Source organism: Bos indicus, chromosome 6, assembly GCF_029378745.1.
Source record: "Bos indicus isolate NIAB-ARS_2022 breed Sahiwal x Tharparkar chromosome 6, NIAB-ARS_B.indTharparkar_mat_pri_1.0, whole genome shotgun sequence".
NCBI classification, from domain to species: Eukaryota; Metazoa; Chordata; class Mammalia; order Artiodactyla; family Bovidae; genus Bos; species Bos indicus.
This window is the reverse complement of record NC_091765.1, coordinates 13009574-13031143: the sequence shown is the minus strand read 5'-3', so window position 1 is coordinate 13031143 and position 21570 is coordinate 13009574. Positions and strand designations below refer to the sequence as shown.

At 42.6% G+C, this 21570-nt stretch overlaps 1 long non-coding RNA gene across 1 annotated transcript in view; it reads left to right on the top strand.

Moving 5' to 3' along the window:
• The first annotated feature begins 13700 nt into the window (after window positions 1-13700).
• LOC139183583 (uncharacterized) overlaps window positions 13701-21570 on the top strand; it is an 87445-nt gene continuing 79575 nt past the window's right edge. The window contains exon 1 of the long non-coding RNA XR_011567061.1: window positions 13701-13808. This is a non-coding gene — a long non-coding RNA (uncharacterized lncRNA). The remainder of the gene's footprint in view (window positions 13809-21570) is intronic.

Genomic DNA, 21570 nt, shown 5'->3' with positions numbered 1-21570 from the left:
TTGGGCTCCAAAATCACTGCAGATGGTGACTGCAGCCATGAAATTAAAAGACACTTGTGCCTTGGAAGAAAAGCTATGACGAACCTAGACAGCATATTAAAAAACAGAAACATTACTTTGCCAACAGAGGTCCGTCTAGTCAAGGCTATGGTTTTCTCAGTAGTCATGTACGGATGTGAGAGTAGGACCATGAAGAAAGCTGAGCACCGAAGAATTGATGTTTTTGAACTGTGGTGTTGGAGAAGACTCTTGAGAGTCCCTTGGACTGCAAGGAGATCCAACCGGTCCATCCTAAAGAAGTCAGTCCTGAATATTCACTGGAAAGCCTGATGCTGAAGCTGAAACTCCAATATTTTGGCCACCTGATGCAAAGAGCTGACTCATTGGAAAAGACCCTGATGCTGGGAAAGATTGAAGGCAGGAGGAGAAGGTGATGACAGAGGATGAGACAGTTGGATGGCATCACTGACTCAATGGACATGAGTTTGAGCAAGCTCCAGGAGTTGGTGATAGACAGGGAGGCCTGGCGTGCTGCAGTCCATGGGGTTGCAAAGAGTTGGACATGACTGAGTGACTGAACTGAACTGAAAGTCTATTGGGTATTTTTAGTAGGAAAGGGTTTAATGCAGGGAATTAGTTACTTATACAAATGTTGGAAGGCAGCGAAGTTGATGCTACTTTAAAGAAATTCGTAGGTGCAGAAATCAGAACTTCAGCCACTGACAGGTTCAGCTCTTTGCAGCAACAAGTGTGGGCTGCTTAAGAGAAGGCCTGGACGTGAGTGCAGAAAACCCTTCCTCTGTCTTCTGCCAAAGCCCAGCTGCTCCTTGACAAATAAACTTTTCCTTCTCTTTCCCTTTCAGACATCAGATGAACACATATCATTGGCAGAATCTATCACACAACATGACTAGAAAGGGGGTGCCAGGAAATAGAGTTCTGAGGATCTTCCCCCAGCCTGAAAGGAAGACTGTAGAGTGGAAATGATGCTGAGTTAGCAACAAGCAGAGGGGCTGAGCCACAGAATAATCGTGTTCCTCCATCCACTCATTCCTACATTCAAGCCCTATTCTGTTCCAGGCATTGTGCTAAGTCCTCACGGTAGATGCAGGCCAAGACAATCATGAGCTTTTCCATTGACAGTCACCATTGAAAGTGGCTTTGAAACTTCTTTAATCTCTGGCAAAACCTATGAAGTAGATACGGCTGAGGAAACTGAGGGGCAGAGAGGCTGGGTAATGCACTCAAGACCAGGCAGGTAAAAAACAGCAAAGTTGGGATAAAAATCCAAGCAATGACTCCAACAGTAACCAAGCTCCATCTTCAAAGGACACAGTCTCTACCCCTTGAGTTTATAATCTTGCAGTAGATATGGAATCACTAATTTGACAAATAATTAAAAATTAATTTTCTTCTAGAGAAATATCTTGTTCCTTATTTATAAGGAAATCAGCCCTGTTCAGTACCATCCTCATTTCGGCTCTTCTGCAAAGTCTCTCTCTTTCTCTTAAAGTCTACTTTCTCTTTCTCATCTACTTCACACTCAGCTGATGACCTTGACTCTGGTGGATAAGAGAGTAGATGTTAATGGGCATGCGTTACTTCAATTCTGTAATAGGGTTCTACAGAGAAACAGAAACTATAAGATGTATGCACAAATAGAAACTAATTATAATGAATTGGCACGTATGACTTTAGAAGCTGAGAAGTCTCACAGTCTGCAGTCAGCAAGCTGAGATCCAGGATGGTGTATTTCTAGTCCAAGAGCCAACAGGCTCCAAATCGAAGAGGCGGTGTCTCAGTCCAAGTCTGAAGGCAGGAAAAGACCAATGTCCCACCTCAAGGCAGTCAGGCAGCAGACAGTGTCTCCTACTTAAGGTAGAGTCAGCCTTTGTGTTCTGGGCTGGCCTCCAACTGCGTGGGTGAGGCCCACCCACACTGGAGAGGGCAGTTTGCTTTACCCAAATTGATGACCAATTCAAAGGTTAATCGCATCCAAAAGGACTCTCACAGACACTCAGGACAATGCTTGACCAGGTATCTACCACCCAGGACCCGGTCGAGTTGACAAAAAGTTAACCATCACAAACGCTTTTCCCATTCCTACCTCCCAAATTACTCGTGCTCACTTGCTCATGAGCCCTCACGGACCTCCGCACCCATGCTCTCCGCTGGCTGTGTCAAACAGAGGCACACACGCAGCTCTTTCCCAGTTTCTGAAAGTCATCCTACAACCTCGGCAACCAATTCTCTTTCTGCCTTTCCCCACATATGTTCCCTCGTTTCCTCTTTCACTATGCTCAAGTCTGGCTTCAAAAAAAATATCTACAAACTTAATGGATTAGAAACTATGTGTCTAAGCAGAGGTCACAGGAAAACTGAAAGCCTCAAACCAGGGGACATAATTCTTCCGCCCTGAACTGCCAGATAGGAAAACAACGTGTGGATTGTCTGGGCAAAGAAAAGAGCTAGTTAGGCCTGTGGCAAAGCTAGAGTTTGCCACATGTTATATATATTGAGATATTACAATAGAAAAAAGTAAAAATACAAGATATATCCGAGCTGTCTTTTGAAACAATAATACAGAATTGCCACTAACATAAATAAGAAGTCAAAGAAAAAGCAGAAATGCGCAGTGTTAAGAAAGAGAATGGATGAATGTGATATTGTGATATATAGTAAGAAATATGTTCGATCTTCATCTGTTTCTGGCACAGAGCTCCCCAAACCTTGGGAATTTCCTGAAGGACAAGAGCAATGGGAGCATCTTTTGTTATAATATTTGGTCGCAGTTCTTTAAATGGCTTCAGAGCCATAAACATGAAATGGATGTCTTGTTATTCTCAACAAGCCCTTTCCACCACACCTGAGTTTAGATTAATGAGGTGACTTTTGCAAAGTACCTAAGGATGGGGGCTGGTTGTCAGGGGAACCAACCATGAATATTGTTGCTTAGGAGCTAAGTCATGTCTGACTCTTTTGCAACCCCATGGACTGTAGCCCACCAGGCTGCTCTGTCCATGGGTTGAGTAGAGAGGTGGAATACTCAGTCCCACCCTAAGATTTCCAGGGAGAAGCGAGCGGCTGGAGGTTAAATGAGTTACCAACAGCCAGTGATTTAGTCACTCATGCTGTGTAGTGAAGCCTCCATAAAAAGCCAAAGGAAGGGGTTTGGAGAGTTTCTTGGTGGGTGAATGAACCCTGGCAGATGTGGGGAGACTGGGCACCAGGAAGAGAGGGCATGGAGGCGCTGTGTCCCCTCCCACACCTCGCCCCATGCTGCTCTATCCGTTGGCGGTGCCCGAGTTGTGTCCTTTTATAATAAACCAGTGGCCTAGAAAGCAAAATGTTTATCTGAGTTCTGTAAGGCACTCTGGCAACTTAATCGAACAGAACAAGGGGCTTGTTGGAGCCTCTATAGCTGGTTGGTCAGAAGCAGAGGGAACAACTTGAGCTTTTGACTGGTGTCTGCCGTGAGGGCAGAGAGGGTGGGTGTGTGGGAGAGAACAGTCTCATAGACAGGGATCTCAACCTGTGGGGTCTGATAGGGTCTCTGGGTAGGAATAGTGTCAGAATTGACCCCATCCAACTGGTGTTGGCGGATTGCACCCTAAGTGTGGGGAATCCCTCCAACACACACACACACACACACACACACACACCAATTGGGAACACAATCCCTTTAGGAAGAAATATTTCCGAGGGAGGAAATAATGATAAAAAAAAAAAAGTACCTAATTTTATGAAAGTAAATGTAGAAACCTGAATAAAAGAGATGATTTTGTTTAAAAATTGACTGCAGAAGAGATAGTAACGGTAAACCCCAAAGGGATGGTTCATTTTATCTGTCAGTTTGCCTGTGCTAATGGGTGCTCAGAGAGCTGCTACAACATGTCTGGGTGTCTGTGCAGCTGTTGGTAGTAGAGCATTTGATGGGTAGACTAAGTGGCATTTGATAAGGAGACCCCGCCTCACCCACGCAGGTGAGGATCATCCATTCCATTAAGGCTTGAACAGAACGAAAGGCAGAGAAAGGGTGAGTTTGCTTTAGCGGGCGTTCATCTTCTGCTCTTAGATGTCAGTACTCCTGGCTCTGGGGCTTTGGGGCTTGGGCCATACCTTACACAATGGACCCTCTGGTTCTTGGGCCTTTGGGTTTGGACTGGAGCCCCACCGCTGGCTTCCAATGGCTTCCAGCTTGCAGACAGCAGACCTCAGGCTCCATAACCGGGTAAGTCAATTCCTCACAGTAAATCTCGTTCTGTCGCAGAGCTATCGGACGCAAGAGGATGGTCAAGCCCCAGGTCTCAGGTGGGTCCCCAGGAGGGCTGCCCAGTGAGGGGCTTTTGCAAGACTGAATTCAAGAGCGAGTGAAGTGAAAGCAGGTCTGTGCAGAGAAATAGACATTCATAGATAGAATGAGGTCCAAGTCAGAAGGCGAGAGTGGCGTGGGATAAAAGGGCAGGGAGTTGTAATGGGCTGGGTAATTTCATAGGCTAGAAAATGGGAGGATTATTCCAGTTATTCTGGGGAAGCAGAGAGGATTTCCAAGGATTGGGCCACCACCTACTTCATGGTTTTTATGGTCAGCCTGGGAGCTGTCATGGCACCCATGGGTGTGGCATTTACAGGCTAACTAATGTGCTACAATGAGCATACAGTGAGGCTCAAGATCCACTGGAAGCTGAATTTTTCACCATCTTGAATCCAGGTGGTTCTAACCAGTTTATGTCATATCTGCCATGGCTGTGTCATTTTTTTAGAGGTTGTCCCCTGCCTCCTTCTCTCCTGTCTGATTTTTATTTATATATATATCCAATTGGTTCTGTTTCTCAGGAGAACACTGATTAACACACCCAACAATCATGAAAGAAATCAAGAAAATAGCCAAAGATTTGACCCCACAAGAAAGCTTTAGATCATCGTGGTGTCCCCAATGGATTATACTATGTTTTCAGTAAACAAATAATTCCAATACCATTTTAACTGCCACAGGGCCCTGGGAGAAAAGAAAATTTCCCATTACTATTATTTTTTTTTTTAACAAAGCATGTATATCTTTGGACAAAATGCAACCAAAAAAAAAAAAAAATCCAAAATAACAACAACAAATAAACCTCATAGACCAGTTTTACTAAGGCGTAACTGAAATGGCAACCCACTCCAGTGTTCTTGCCTGGAGAATCCCAGAGACAGCAGAGCCTGGTGGGCTTTCATCTATGGGGTCGCACAGAGTCGGACACAACTGAAGTGACTTAGCAACTTAGCAGCAGCAACTATGCAAAAACTCACAAAATAACAAACATAATTTGGCACATACTTTTAAAAATAATAAACTGTGACCAAGTGGCTTCATTCCAAGACAAAAGTGGCTCATTGCTAATAGCTCTTAATATACTGCTCATGTTCTATGTGCTCAGTCATGTCCAACTCTCTGCGGTCCCATGGGCTGCAGCTCACCAGCCTCCTCCGTTAATGAATTCCCTGGCAAGAATACTGGAGTGGATTGCAGTTTCCTACTCCAGGAGATCTTCCCGACCCAGGGATTGAACTCATCTCTCCTGCATTGGCAGGCAGATTCTTTACCACTAGGGCCACCCCTGGGAAGAACTGACTTATTGGGAAAGACCCTGATGCTGGGAAAGATTGAAGGCAAAAGGAAAGTGGGGTAGAAGAGGATGAGATGGTTGTATAGCATTGCTGACTCAATGGACCTGAGTTTGAGCAAACTCTGGGAGATACTGAAGGACAGGGAAGCCTGGCATGCTGCAGTCTGAGTCAGATATGACCTAGAAACTGAGCAACAATAACAACAGTGCTTCCCAAGTGGTGAAGTGCTCTTCCGGAGGGTTCTGAAGTCAAGAGCAAGTTTTACAGAGCGTTACAGGAGGCAAATCAGGAAAAGGGCATGACTGGCAAGGAGGTCGAGGATTTCCTTATAAGGCTGCTGCTGCTGCCAAGTCGCTTCAGTCGTGTCCGACTCTGTGCGACCCCATAGACGGCAGCCCACCAGACTCCCCCGTCCCTGGGATTCTCCAGGCAAGAACACTGGAGTGGGTTGCCATTTCCTTCTCCAATGAGCCAGGTGAGCCACCTGAAGCCAAGTTGAAAGGTTGTGATTGGTAGCCATTCCCTTCTCCAGGGGCATCTTCCCAACCCAGGGATTGAACCCACATCTCCTGCATCAGCAGGCAGATTCTTCACCATGAAGCCACCTGAGGAGCCCCTTGCAAGCAAACCAAACCTAAAACTTTGAGGGTTGTGATTGGTATATTAGCTTTTCTTGACAGTAAGGTGTTTCTTGGAAGTGTGGACTGACAGATTTGTGACATGGCTCAGACCACTGGGGCAGCCTCCACTCTGTGGGTCCCAGTGTAAAAATTTCCTTTACCACCAGTGAAAGCACTTTTTCCTTTTTTCTTCCCCTCAACCCCCAAGGCTTTTTTTTAATGAGATTTTTAAAAAATTGACCTGTCATACAACCTAGATAGCATATTCAAAAGCAGAGACATTACTTTGCCAACAAAGGTCTGTCTAGTCAAGGCTATGGTTTTTCCAGTAGTCATGTATGGATGTGAGAGTTGGACTGTGAAGAAGGCTGAGTGCTGAAGAATTGATGCTTTTGAACTGTGGTGTTGGAGAAGACTCTTGAGAGTCCCTTGGACTGCAAGGAGATCCAACCAGTCCATTCTGAAGGAGATCAGCCCTGGGATTTCTTTGGAAGGAATGATGCTAAAGCTGAAACTCCAGTACTTTGGCCAGCTCATGCGAAGAGTTGACTCATTGGAAGACTCTGATGCCGGGAGGGATTGGGGGCAGGAGGAGAAGGGGACAACAGAGGATGAGATGGCTGGATGGCATCACTGACTTGATGGACGTGAGTCTCAGTGAACTCCGGGAGTTGGTGATGGACAGGGAGGCCTGGCGTGCTGCGATTCATGGGGTCACAAAGAGTCAGACATGACTGAGTGACTGAACTGAACTGGTGTACAATGCTATATAAATTTCAGGTGTATAATATAGTGATTCACAATTTTAAAGGTTATATTACATTTTAGTTATTATAAAATAATTGCATTAGTCTCCATCTGTACAATATATCCTTGTAACTTAATATTTTTTAAATTTATTTTGGGCTGTGTTCGGTCTTCGATGCTGTGGGGCTTTTCTCAGGTTGTGGCAGGTGGGGGCTACTCTCCAGCTGCCCTGTGCAGGATTCTCACTGCAGTGGCTTCTCTTGTTGCAGAGCATGAGCTCTAGGGTACTTGGGCTCAGTACTTGTGGCACGTGGGCTCAGTAGTTGTGGCACGTGGGCTCTAGAGTGCAAGCTCAATGGTTGTGGTGCACAGGCTTGGCTGCTCTGTGGCATGTGGGATCTTCCCAGATCAGGGATTGAACCCATGTCTCCTGCATTGACAGGCAGATTCGTTACCTCTGAGCCACTAGGGAAGACCTATAGCTTAATTAAGACCTTAAGACCTATAGACTTATACCTAATAGTTGTACCTCTTAATCCCATCTTGTCCCTCCTCCCTTCCCTCTCCCCACCGTAACAGTTTGTTCTCTATGTCTATGATCTGCTTCTATTTTGTTTTATTCACTATTGTGTATTTTTTTAGATTCCACATACAAGTGATATCATACAGTCTTTGTCTTTCTCAGTCAGAATTATTTCACTCAGCATAATACCCTCCAAGTGTATCCATGTTGCTGCCAATGACAAAATTTCATTGAAAACATACATTTTTCATTTGTATCCAAGCTTGTCTCTCTGTAAGATGATGTCATGTATGGAATATTTATGAATCCTCACATGTAAAAATTTCAATATTAATACATTCATTAAATTATTTAAAGCGTAAGAACAGAAAAAATGTGCAGCAAATTTTGTTATGTATGTAATGCAGATAGAAAGAACTCACTTATGTTCTTCACAAATGATGCTGCAATTTTAAGCAAAATTTGTGCCTCATAGAAAATAACTTTTATTTCATTGCACAAGCTGATTTTTTATTTATTTATTTTTTTGATTTAAAAAAATATATATATGTTAAGAGCACAAAGGGGACACACCATAATTCATCTTGTTTAATGTTGAACACTGGGAATATTCCTATTTTAAAACTGTGAACAAGACAAAAAAGTCCATTATTTCCATTACTTCTTGATCAATTCTAGGTAGTATTAATGCAAATTCAAATGAAAAACAAAGAAATTAAAGCATAAAAGTTGGAAAAGAAGGAAAAAAATTACCAACTTATGCAGATAATATATTTGTGAAACCAGAAAAACATAGAGAAACTGAAAGAAAAATTAGTCAACAATTTTGTCACTTTTTTCAAAATTAACATAAAAAAAGTCCATTACTTTCTTTAACATAGAAAATCTCCAGATTAAAAATAAAAGTGAAAGAAATAGTAAATTTAATTTATAATAGCAACAAAAATGATTAAAATGTCTAATTATAAATTTAACAAGAAATCTACAGAGCCTATTAAAAATGTTTTAAAGGCTTTACTTAAATAATTGGATACATATAAACTGTCTTGTATGTAATTATAAAATATTGTAAAGGTGTCAGTTTTCCATTAATTTGTTTCCTAATATTATTACAATAAAATTTCTTGTAGAATTTTATTTTAATTTGAGTTTGTACGACAAAAATCAAGCATGTGAAATTAACCAAGATTCTAGGGGTTAAAAAAAAGAAATATCTATAGCAAGGTAGACCTACTAGATGCTAAATGTATTTTAATACATTCTAAAATAATATTTCTTTTTAGAAGTGGTGATAGTCTACGACTTCTAAAATAGTGTATTATTTGTGTAGCAAGTGACAGCAAGAGCAATGAAATAGCATGGGGAATCCAGAAAGAGAAATTGATCCCCCTCAAAATTGAAATTTTGTATATGATCAATGTCGCCTTTCAAATCAGCCGGAAAAGAGCAGATTATTCTATATAGTGTTAGGTCAAATGACTCATTATTTAGGGGAGGGAAAAAGCTAAATTCCTATTTGTTTGCTTCACAAAAACAAATTAGAGATAGCTCAATTATTTAAATGCCAAAAAAATTTTTAAAAGAAACCATATAAATAATAAAAGAAAGTGATAGCAAAAAAAGAAAAAAATCACCTTAAATAAAAAAGATCTTTGTAGACAAGAAAAAAACTCAGAAGCTTAGGTGAAACAAAACCCATACATTTGACTGTATAAATATCTAAACTTTCTATGCAGAAAAAACATTATAAGCAAAATTAAAAGATAGATGGGAAAGTATGAATTCACTCATTGTATAAGGAGACTGCACATATCAACAACCTAACATGAAAACAGAAAAGAATGTGGAGAGACTTCACACAGGCACAGGAAAAAATTCAAATAACTTGTTTACCTGAGAAAAAAGCCCCATCTGGCCTACAATTAGACATCATAAATTAAAACAATAAGATGCTATTTTTAAACCAAGTTGGATACACTTAGAATGTTCATTGGGCTTCCCTGGTGGCTCAGATAGTAAAGAATCTGCCTGCAATTCAGGAGACCTAGGTTTGATCCTTGGGTAGGGAAGATCCCCTGGAGTGGGGCATGGCAACCCACTCCAGTATTCTTGCCTGGAGAATCCCCATGGACAGAGGGCCTGGTGGGGTCCACGGGGTCACAAAGAGTCTGACATGACTGAGCGAATAACCACAGCACAGAATTTTTATTAAGACCTAGTATTAGCCTAGGTCTTAAGGCCTAAAATTAGACCTAGTATTCCAAATGCAGAAACATGGGGCTCTTATATGCCAGTGGAAATGAAAAATAATTTACAAAGCAACACCTTTCAGGATTAAATATGTACAAATCCTTTGACTCAACAGTGTTACCTTAAGGGATTTATTGATGGTCTCCATGGGAAAGGAAAATACTATACTTAAAAAAAAAAAAAAAAAACAGGAGACAAATTTTATATCCATAATAGGATACATATTGGAAGAGTATGTATCTGTTATCTTCAAGAATGTCTTTCATGAAGTAAAGTCCAGAGGAAGGGGAATGTTAATTGTATGCCCACATCTGTGTACAACTTAATTTATATGTGTTGGCGTGAGTGGGTGAATCTGTTGGCAATATTTTCCCAGGTTGTATGCACAGGAGACTAACCTAGCTTCTGGCTGTGTTTAACTTCTTTCTTCTTTTTCTAAAAACCACCTGCTGTTTGAGAGAGAGGATCCAGTCATTGTACAGGGAATTAAGCCCACGTAGAAATAGATAGGCTTCCCTAGTGGCTCAGCTGGTAAAGAATCTGCCTGCAATGCGGGAGACCAGGGTTTGATCCCTGGGTTGGGAAGATCCCCTGGAGAAAGGAAAGGCTACCCACTCCAGTATTCTGGCCTGGAGAATTCCATGGACTGTATAGTCCATGGGGTTGCAAAGAGTCAGACATGACTGAGCAACTTTAATTTACTTACTTGTGTATATTAAACACATTTTTGACTTACAATATTTTCAACTAACGATGGGTTTGTCAGCAAGTTAACCCCATTGTAAGCTGAGGGCAGTCTGTATACAAAAGAGGAATAATCTTTTAGGTGTGTGGAAGAATTTTAACTACTTATAAACATAATAAAACATCTAGTAATTTTAACTCTCATTTTATTATAGAGACCATGTATAGAGACTTTGGTCCATGCCTGTGGAGCTTTCTACAAAAAAAGTTCTTGCTATAGGGTCAACCTTGAACAACATAGGTTTGAACTACGCGGGTTCACTTAGCTACAGATTTTTCTCATTAGTGAACACTGCAGTGCTGCATGATTCTTGGTGGAGAACTTTGGATTTGGAACTGCAGATACTGAAGACCAGCTACAATATATCCCTGAGTTTTCAACTGCTTCTAAAGTTGGCACCCCTAACAACTGCTCTCTCATGTTCAAAGGTCAACTGTAATATCGTTGGGCTTCCCAGGTGGCGCTAGTGGGAAAGAACCTGACTGCCAAGGCAGGAGGCATAAGAGATGCGGGTTCGATCCCTGGGTCAGAAAATGGCAACCCACTGTAGTATTCTTGCCTGGAAAATTCTATGGACAGAGGAACCCGGCGGCCTGCAGTCCACGGGGTTACTAAGAGTCGGACATGACTGAAGCGACTTAGCACCACTATCCTTAGTACAAGATTCTTATCTATTAGCGTCCATAAGGGCGTCTGTGGTAGCTCAGCTGGTAAAGAATCTGCCTGCAGTGCATGAGACCCCGGTTAGATTCCTGGCTTAGGAAGATCCCCTCGAGAAGGGATAGGCTACCCGCTCCAGTATTCTTGGACTTCTTGGTGGCTCAGACAGTAAAGAATCCTTCTGCAAAGAGGGAGACCTGGGTTTGATCCCTAGGTTGGGAAGATCCCCTGGAGGAGGGCATGGCAACCCACTCCAGTGTTCTTGCCTGGAGAATCCCCATGGACAGAGGGGCCTGGCAGGCTACAGTCCATGGGGTCGCAAAGAGTCGGACACGACTGAGCGACTAAGCAAAAGCACATGGTAACTAAGAAAAATTCCCTAACGTGCCACAAGAGGGCAACAGAGGATCAGTCATTTGCCCGACTGCGCCAGGTGGCGGCTGCCACAATAGAGTGGAAATCTCCCAGCTCAGGAGCTGTGCGACTGGAAAAGTTCGGGAACTTTTCCAGTCTCAGTTTTACCAGTAAAATGGGGAGGGGCTGTGAAATAAAACCTCTGCTAGGTCTAACAGGACGTTATTGTAACTCGCAGTTAGATTCACTTAGTGACTGTAGCAACTATTAGAATTTAACCTTGTTAAACTTTACCCATTAAATAAACAAACCCGATTTAAGCCAAAGTCTATGTAGATACGATTCTATTCCTTTGGGGGGAAAAATGCTAACAGTTACTGATAGCATTTTATGAGCCAGGTACTGTTCTAAGCCCTTTGCTGGTACACAATCTTCCATTTACTGCTACCCAAGTGCTCCCATTTTGCAAAAGAGAAAGTTTGGGTATAAAGAAGTGAGATAACTTGCTCAAAGTTTCTCAGCCAGGTGGGGTAGGGCCGGAATGTGAGTGTTCTGATGCCAGAGGCTGTATTTATCATAACTGCTCCATCACACAGGAAACCTGTGCAATGAAAGGCAAACCCAAATGTCTAATAAAATGTTATTAATTGCATCTGGCTGGCAATTCATAGTTTTGTCTTTATAGAAAATGACTTTCTTGGGAGCTTTCCTAAGGCACATTACCATGCAACTGCATCCCATTCCTTGCTATTTGAGCACTGTTTTGTTACCAGAAGAGCACTGTAATCTGTCCATTGCCATGGCTGTTGGTCTTGGAAGCAATCTCTCCCCACCCTCCTCTCCACAGCATTGGCAATGTCCCTTTATGGCTTTTCTTAGCCCAACTTAAACTTGACTACAATCTGCTATTTCCCCCAAATACATTCCATATCTCTTCCTCCCCACACTTAAGGCCAAAATGTTTACCTGCTAATCTTGGATGGGTGGAGAGGAGCCCCTGAGGAATGTAAAAGCACCCCCAGGGAGGTGGGTGCAGGTGAGGCCTCTGCGGGGAATACGAATAGTTTTCACGACAGAGGAAGCTAGTTTTGGGGAACGATGAGAAGTAAATCTGAAAAGGTCTTTTTTTAAAAAATTAGATTACAGAAAGCAAGAGTTAGGGTTGCCAAACTGGTTTCTCAAGCCCAGACTGTCCTGGGATGGAGAGATGGCCAGGTGCCTGTAGTTCCTGCCTTCTGGGCTCACAAAGGCTCCAGGCTCTGAGTCAGCAGAAAACGACCCTTTAGCATCTGAGACACACACACTCACACACATATGGGTACACACTCCTGCTCACACTTACAGGCTTTCATACTTACACACATACCTCACATACTCATGAGGAATGGCAAGATGGACAGTAGTCATCTGTGAGTACAAAAATTAATTCTTATTCTTTTTCTTTCTGCTTTTCTGTGCTTTTTAACTTTTCTGCCTTGAAAATATATTTCACAAGTAACAAAATATTAAATATTGTAAAATGTAAGAAAATAAAGGCAAAATTAATTCTATATAATTCACTCAAATTTGGCAAAACTCCTCCGGGAAAGAATATTTCCTCCTGTATATGTTTAATGAGCCATTAGACTCATTTCTATTTGTGAAACTTTATAGTTTCATTCTTTATGTTGAAGAAATCTTACTTTTGTAATACAAAGTAGTGTACAAAGCTGTGAAATATTTATATATGTTAAGTTATTACACCTTTAAAAAGACTTTACAATTGTGCTGATTTCACCTTTGGTTGAAAATTCAATTTGGGGCTTTATAATGCATTAGAAATGAGTATGGTTCATAAATATTTATTTACAAAATCTGATTAAATCATGATTGCTCTTTTCCTTCGAACAGTCACAACAGGAGCCTAGAATCACACACATGACGTCAGCAGAACTTCACCCCCACCCCTGCTTATCTCCACACAGACTGCGGTTTCTGAACGTCCCCTCATTCCGGCCGCATGTGTCACAGGCAGCCACCAAGTCATCACCAGTGAAACTCACAGGTGATCTTGGATTTGGCCAACAACAAACTCAACAAACCATTCACAAGGGATATTGGAATTTCCACTTTCAAAATGAATTTTTGAAAACAGTTTTCATAAACCAAATATCTGAGTTTATGTATAAGGAAGTGAATATTCTTCCTTGATCATCCACCCCCCTGCTCGCAGCGAGTCACATCTCCTCTCCTCTGAGTTCTCAACCAGGTGGGAAAAGCTGCGGAGTGAAGATCAGCTTCACTTAGGCAGCCAGATAAGGTAGGAGCAGGCAGGGGTTTGGGCCAAAATTGGGCTTCCTTACTCTGTTCCACTTTTCCTTACTGATTTTTCCACCCAGTGTGAAAGAGTGGGTGGAGAGACTTACTTTTCATGTGGTGGCAGCATTCCTGATCCAAACCTGGGTCCCCTCACCCCTCCCAGGAAAGCCAATCTACTGGCATTGGGTTGTGGTGAAGGAGAGTGTGGTGTTTATTGTAGGGAGCCATACAAGGAGTCAAGGCAACTCATGTTTAAAAGGCCTGAACTCCCCTAAGGCTCTCAGGGGGCTTTTTAAGACAGGGTGAGGGAGATGGTGGTGGGGTGTGTGATGAGGTCATAGACTTTCTTCGGATTGGCTGGTGGTGAGGTGACCAGGGGTCAACATTTTCAGTCTTCTGGTTCCAGCTGGTCTGGGGTCTGTCTGTGTATTTGTGGTCAGCATACAGTTAACTTCTCCTACCTGGTGAGGGTTTCAGAATCTGCAAAAGATCTCAAAGATATGACTCAGAATATTATCTATAGCCCTTGAGGAGGAACTAAAGGTCCTCGACTTTGTTTAGTGACTAACCTATTAGTATTTTGTCTTCTTGACTATTTTCCTTTGTTTCTGGATTTTCTCACTTCTCTGATTAAATTTATTCTTTGGAACTCAGGAAAGGCCTGAAAATGAAAGTGTTAGTCATTCAGTCATGTCTGACTTTTTGAGACCCCCATGGACTGTAGCCCACCAGGCTCCTCTGTTCATGGAATTCTGCAGGCAAGAATACTGGAGTGGGGTGCTATTTCCTTCTCCAGGGGACCTTTCTGGCCCAGGGATCAAACTCAGTTCTCCTGCATTGTAGGCAAATGCCATCTTGAGTCACCAGGGGGCCCTGAAGCAGGGAAGGCCTAGGAGGGTAGAGTTTTACTACAGACAAGAAGCAGGGAGAGAACGTGGGTGCAGTGAGGTCTGACCTGGGAAGGCCCAGTAGGGTCCTGCTTGGTTACAGTATGTGTCCTGCAGGAGGATATGTGTCCTGCAACCTTTCAGGACCTGCCAAACCAGGGTGAGAGGAAAAACAATCATTTTCTTCAAAAGCTGTTCATTCACAGGGAATAGAGCTTGCCTCATTAACAATAGGAGGAATGTGGTAATAAATATCATGCTTACAACTGAACATATCTGAGTTCTTTCTTCCTGTTCCTAAAAACATAGGACTCTGTATATGAAATGGGTTTTATCAGTGGATTGCCTCATGCAATGTCCATGGTGTTTGTTTCAATTGCACTTACTTAGGATTTTATATATTTCCTTCCTTTGGATTAAATAAATGGATTTAATGATCATTAAAGTGAAGAGGGTAAATCATGAAGGGTTTTAAAATAAGAGTTCAGTTTCAGGAAGAGCTAACAGCAATGTTTATCGGGCTTCCTGTTTGGCTTAAGAATGAATGGAGTAAACAGATCATTATGGCCTCATGTCCTCCCCTATCAGGGAGAGATCTGGTAACTGAACTCTTCCTGAAACAGCCTATGAATCTTGCAACAAATGGAAGCTGATGAATAGAGGTTTTATTTGTTTCTGGCCTTGATTCCTCAATAACAGTCCAAGATTTTAGGCAGAGAACTGAGGTTTGGTGTGGATCCAGGGTTTTGTGTTAGGAGCCAATTTGAATCAAGAGCCAAGAGCTGAGGAAAGGTCAGATGCCTTGATTAGGGAGGAAGGCTGGGAGTGGAGACAAGGAAGAAGGCTCTCTGTTCAGCCTCTGTGTCCACAATGGCCCGGATCCTCCCTTGCCCTCAGCTCCTGCACTAGTGGAGGCCGACCTTGTCTCACAGAACACAGACAGATGTTCCATACGGGTAAAGTTCTTCATCTTCAAGGAAAAAGAGGAATGTCAACACTCTCAGTTCAGTTCAGTCGCTCAGTTGTGTCTAACTCTGCAACACCATGAACCGCAGCACGCCAGGCCTCCCTGTCCATCACCAACTCCCGGAGTTTACCCAAATTCATGTCCATTGAGTTGGTGATGCCATCTAACCATCTCATCCTCTGTCGTCCCCTTCTCCTCCCGCCTTCAATCTTTCCTAGCATCAGGGGCTTTTCCAATGAGTCAGCTCTTTGCATCAGGTGGCCAAAGTATTGGAGTTTCTGCTTCAACATCAGTCCTTCCAATGAACACTCAGGACTGATCTCCTTTAGGATTGATTGGTTGGATCTCCTTGCAGTCCAAGGGACTTTCAAGAGTCTTCTCCAATACCACAGTACAAAAGCATCAATTCTTCTGCGCTCAGCTTTCTTCACAGTCCAACTCTCACATCCATACATGACCACTGGAAAAACCATAGCCTTGACTAGACGGACCTTTGTTGGCAAAGTAATGTCTCTGCTTTTGAATATGCTGTCTAGGTTGGTCATAACTTTTCTTCCAAGGCACAAGTGGCTTTTAATTTCATGGCTGCAGTCACCATCTGCAGTGATATTGGAGCCCCAAAAAATAAAGTCTGACATTGTTGCCACTGTTTCCCCATCTATTTGCCATGAAGTGATGGGACGAGATGCCATGATCTTCGTTTCCTGAAGGTTGAACTTTAAGCCAACTTTTTCACTCTCCTCTTTCACTTTCATAAAGAGGCTCTTTAGTTCCTCTTCACTTTCTGCCATAAGGGTGGTGTCATCTGCATATCTGAGGTTATTGATATTTCTCCCGGCAATCTCGATTCCAGCTTGTGCTTCTTCCAGCCCAGCATTTTTCATGATGTACTCTGCATATAAGTTAAATAAGCAGGGTGACACTATACAGCCTTGACGTACTCCTTTTCCTATTTGGAACCAGTCTGTTGTTCCATGTCCAGTTCTAACTGTTGCTTGGTGACATGCATACAGATTTCTCAGGAGGCAGGTCAGGTGGTCTGGTATTCCCATCTCTTTACAGTTTGTTGTGATCCACACAGTCAAGGCTTTGGCATAGTGAATAAAGCAGAAGTATATGTTTTTCTGGAACTTTCTTGCTTTTTCGATGATCCAGCAGATGTTGGCAATTTGATCTCTGGTTTGCCTTTTCTAAAACCAGCTTGAACATCTGGAAGTTCACGGTTCACATATTGTTGAAGCCTGGCTTGGAGGATTTTGAGCATTACTAGTGTGAGATGAGTGCAATTGTGTGGTAGTTTGAGCATTCTTTGGTATTGCCTTTCTTTGAGATTGGAATGAAAACTGACCTTTTCCAACAAACACTGAATCCCTAGCACACAGTATGTATTCGATAAATGCTTTTCTACTAAATTGAAGTAGTTTGGAAATGGCTGTTTGAGTCAGGAGGACCCTTGTCTGATTCACTGCTGACTAGCACATGAACAATTATACAGTTATATATATATATGTGTGTGTGTATGTATATATAAAATCTGATATATATAGATGTATAATATGATATATATATATGTGTGTGTGTATATATATATATATGATAGATGGTAAAAAAGGAGATTGAGATGGTAAAATAAACACAAGCCTGGTCATTACTCCTTAGGACTGCTGAAAGCAGAGTTGATGAGTTGCAGCTAAAATGCACTTAGAACTGTTGATAATCATTCTTTGTCTCCTCCTGGTCTCATAAGCACAGATATTTGAGAGATGTCTGTGATATTAAGTAATGCTCTGACTTTATCACATATTCATATTAAGAGTTTAATTTTTTTTTCCTCTGTGTAACACTGTGTTACTATGATTTATAATGAGAAATACGTATTTGGTTAGCAGCAGAGCCAAAATGAGTTCAGTAGATCAAAGCTTCCTTTGGAAGCAGGCACCTTTATGAAAGATATCAGTCTCACATTGTCCAAGAGGATCCTCAGCCACGGTGACCTTGAATAGGAGGTGTGAGCCCCACTTTGCCCTGTAGAAATCCCAGCCATAAGAATCCGAGGTCTGTTAATCCCAGCAGGGGGAAAGCAGCTCTTTGGGACTTTGCATGTACATTAACTGACACATGGTGGGTGCTCAGTCGATAGAGAAGAACTCCTTTAAACATGCCCCAGAGAACAGCAGATAGCGGGTTTTCTGCACAAGGCTGGGAGAAAAGCCATTTCTCCAATAAACACAGAGAGGATAGGATTTGGTCTTAATCAATCCATCACATCGTTAGAGGGAGTCCACGAAAAGTTGGGAAAGACTTAAAGGTCATGCTCACTTACTCTCTTGGCGTTCTGATCTCTCCTCCCTTCCTACATGTGTTCCTGCCTTTTTATGTCCCCTTGTCTGTGATCCATGTCATAATCACTTTTCAGGAAATTTCTGATTCACTCATCTCACTAAGGAGAAAATAACTAAGAAAGCATTTATTTTATATATCCCGAGTATATCTGTCTTTTATTGGGGTTGGACAATGGAATAAACTGTAATCCAAAGTATGTTTCCAGCAGTGGAACTGAAGGTAGTGTATAAATTGGGACCAGCTAAACCCCAATGTACATGATCAAATACAACAATTTTTCACAGCCGGTTCACACAGCAGTTCAGTGTGTATGCGACTGGATAGCTTTCCTTCATATGGTGATTCAGAGACCCACACGTTGGGCCTTACTGGTACACTCAGACAGCAGTGGAAGGGAAAGAGGGTGGGTGCCCTGCTGCTCTGAAAAGTCTGGCCCATTAGAGTCTTGTCACCTTGGAAGAAAAGGGAGGATGGATTTGGGCAGACGACCAACAGTCTCAGCCAAAATCCCAGAGCGGGGAGCTCTGTTGCTCTAGCGAGTGCAGACATGAGGGAGGCTGATCTTTTACCAGTCAGGAAACCATGTCCTGTAACCAGTCATCACCTAAACTGGAGCCTCTTGCTGGTGCTGTGCTAAAATTCCCAGGATTTTCTGGGCAGATTCACTTAATGTCATTTAAACCTTTGTAGTTTTCCTCAGGTTTGTAACAGTAGAAAGTTACAGCATGGACCTGTGTGTCAGTGCCCACGGGGCCCAGAGCTGCTCACATTTCCTCCACTGCTCCCAGCAGATCCTGAATTCAAAGAGTAAACCCCATGAGCCCCTTGACTGCATGGGGCTCCTGCCCCCCAACTCAGGGCCTTTGCTTGTTCAGGACCAGCCTGACACCAGATTTCTCCTCCTTTGTCTGTTTCTTCTCTTTTCAACTATTTCTTCTCAACTACTTTACTGCTAATAAGCACCTGAACCAAATGCTGACGAGGCGCTGGAGATGAAGTAAACAAGCCTGTTAATTACTTCTTAACTTGGCAAAACTAATACAATTATGTAAAGTTTAAAAATAAAATAAAATTAAAAAAAAAATCATTACTTCTTAAATCTGGTGAAAACAATTGACCAGTTGCAGTTGAAATGCAGTTAGAACTGTGGATGAATCATCCTTTAACGCCTCGCGGTCTCCTAAATGCATATACTTAAGAGGCGTCAGTGATATTATTTAACGCTCTAAATGTATCACATATTCATGGGAAGAAGAGTTTAATGCATTTTTTCTCACATTGTGATACTGTGATTTAAAATAAGTCTATTTTATATCTTTGTCCCCTTTTTTGCTCAGAGCTCCTAAAACCATTAGAATTTCCTAAAGGGTAAGAATACAAGGTATTTTATTATGTTAATGAGCTGACCTTCGCAAAGCACTTAAGTGTTGAGGGGGTTGCCAGGTGGAGCCAATGAAGTAATTAGGTTAGAACTTTCAGTCCCACCCACTACCTTCCGGGGAGGAAAGAAAGGCAGGAGGTTGCGTCAATCATCATTGGCCAATGGACCCGTCAATCATGCCTGCGTACTATCACCGCCATAAAACCCCCAAAAGGGCTGGGTGAACTTCCTGCATGGTGCAAGGTACCTGGAGAGGTTGTGGAACCTTACCTTATGAGTCTTCTATGTGGATGTTCACCTGTATCCTTGATCACATCCTGTAAGAAGGCCCAGTAAAGGTAAGTAGGTCTTTCTGTAAATTCTGTGTGCTGCTTTGGCAAGCTAAATTCAAGGATGGAGTCTTTGGAAGCTCTGTTGTTAGTAGGTCAGAAGCACAGGTGACATCTGGGTTTGCAAATAGCATCCCAGTGAGGGGCAGCAGTCTGGTGGGACTGAGCCCCGACTCTGTGGAATCTGATGCTGTACTTGAGTAGATAGTGTCAGAGTTGAATTAAACTGTAGGACACCCAGCTGTGCTGGAGAAATGGGTGGTGTGGGGAAAACCCCAAGATATTTGGTGATTAGAAGTGTCAGAAGTGAAGTGTGTTTTTTGTTGTTGAGTAGTAAAGGAGATACACAGGAAAGAAAAACACAAGAGAAAGAGGCATAGGAAGAAAGGGCTGTAGGAAAGAACTGTAGGTTTTTCTTAAAGTTATAGCAAGAAATCATTGTAACAAAATCATAAGTGGGGTGCGGCTACTCCCTGTGCAAAAGTCAATAAAGAGGCCAAGCTGGTGGAAAGGGAAGTGTGCTTTATTTTGGATGCTGGCAACCTGTGGTGGGCTTGTTGGGCCCATCCAGAGGCCAGCTTCTTCCCATTAACAATCAGTGGGTAAGAGCTTTTATGGACAGAGTTGGGGAGAGGGGGGCTGCGTGCAGAAAGAGCACAGACAGCTCTGAGCGTCATCTTGAAATTGGTCACCTGTGGTCTGACCAGCATCATGTTGATTAAGTATTATTCATTTTCAATTCCAGAGTCAGTTTGTCCCCATTTCTTTCAGGCCAAGTCTCAGAATCATGGCAGCTTATGTCATGGTTACAGTTTGGTCATCATGTCGTTAACTTCTTCCACCTGCTGGGGGTTTCAGTATCTGTAAGACTGCTCAAAGGATGTGGCTCAATTTTATTTGTAGACTTTGAGCTGCGTGTATGCTCAGTCACTTCAGTTCAGTCATTCAGTCATGTCTGACTCTTTGCGACCCCATGAATTGCAGCACGCCAGACCTCCCTGTCCATCACCAACTCATGGAGTTCACTCAGACTCAGGTCTATCAAGTCGGTGATGCCATCCAGCCATCTCATCCTCTGTGGTCCCCTTCTCCTCCTGTCCCCAATCCCTCCAAGCATCAGGGTCTTTTCCAATGAGTCAACTCTTCGCATGAGGTGGCCAAAGTATTGGAATTTCAGCTTCAGCATCAGTCCTTCCAATGAACCCTCAGGACTGATCTCCTTTAGGATTGATTGGTTGGATCTCCTTGCAGTCCAAGGGACTCTCAAGAGTCTTCTCCAACACCACAGTTCAAAAGCATCAATTCTTTGGCGCTCAGCTTTCTTCACAGTCCAACTCTCACATTCATACATGACCACTGGAAAAACCATAGCCTTGACTAGATGGACCTTTGTTGGCAAAGTAATGTCTCTGCTTTTGAATATGCTATCTAGGTTGGTCATAACTTTCCTTCCAAGGAGTAAGCGTCTTTTAATTTCATGGCTGCAGTCACCATCTGTAGTGATTTTGGAGCCCCCCAAAATAAAGTCTGACACTATTTCCACTGTTTCCCCATCTATTTTCCATGAAGTAATGGGACCGGATGCCATGATCTTTGTTTTCTGAATGTTGAGCTTTAAGCCAACTTTTTCACTCTCCTCTTTCACTTTCATCAAGAGGCTTTTTAGTTCCTCTTCACTTTCTGCCATAAGAGTGGTGTCATCTGCATACCTGAGGTTATTGATATTTCTCCTGGCAATCTAGATTCTAGCTTGTGCTTCTTCCAGCCCAGCATTTTTCATGATGTACTCTGCATATAAGTTAAATAAGCAGAGTGACAATATACAGCCTCAATGTACTCCTTTTCCTATTTGGAAC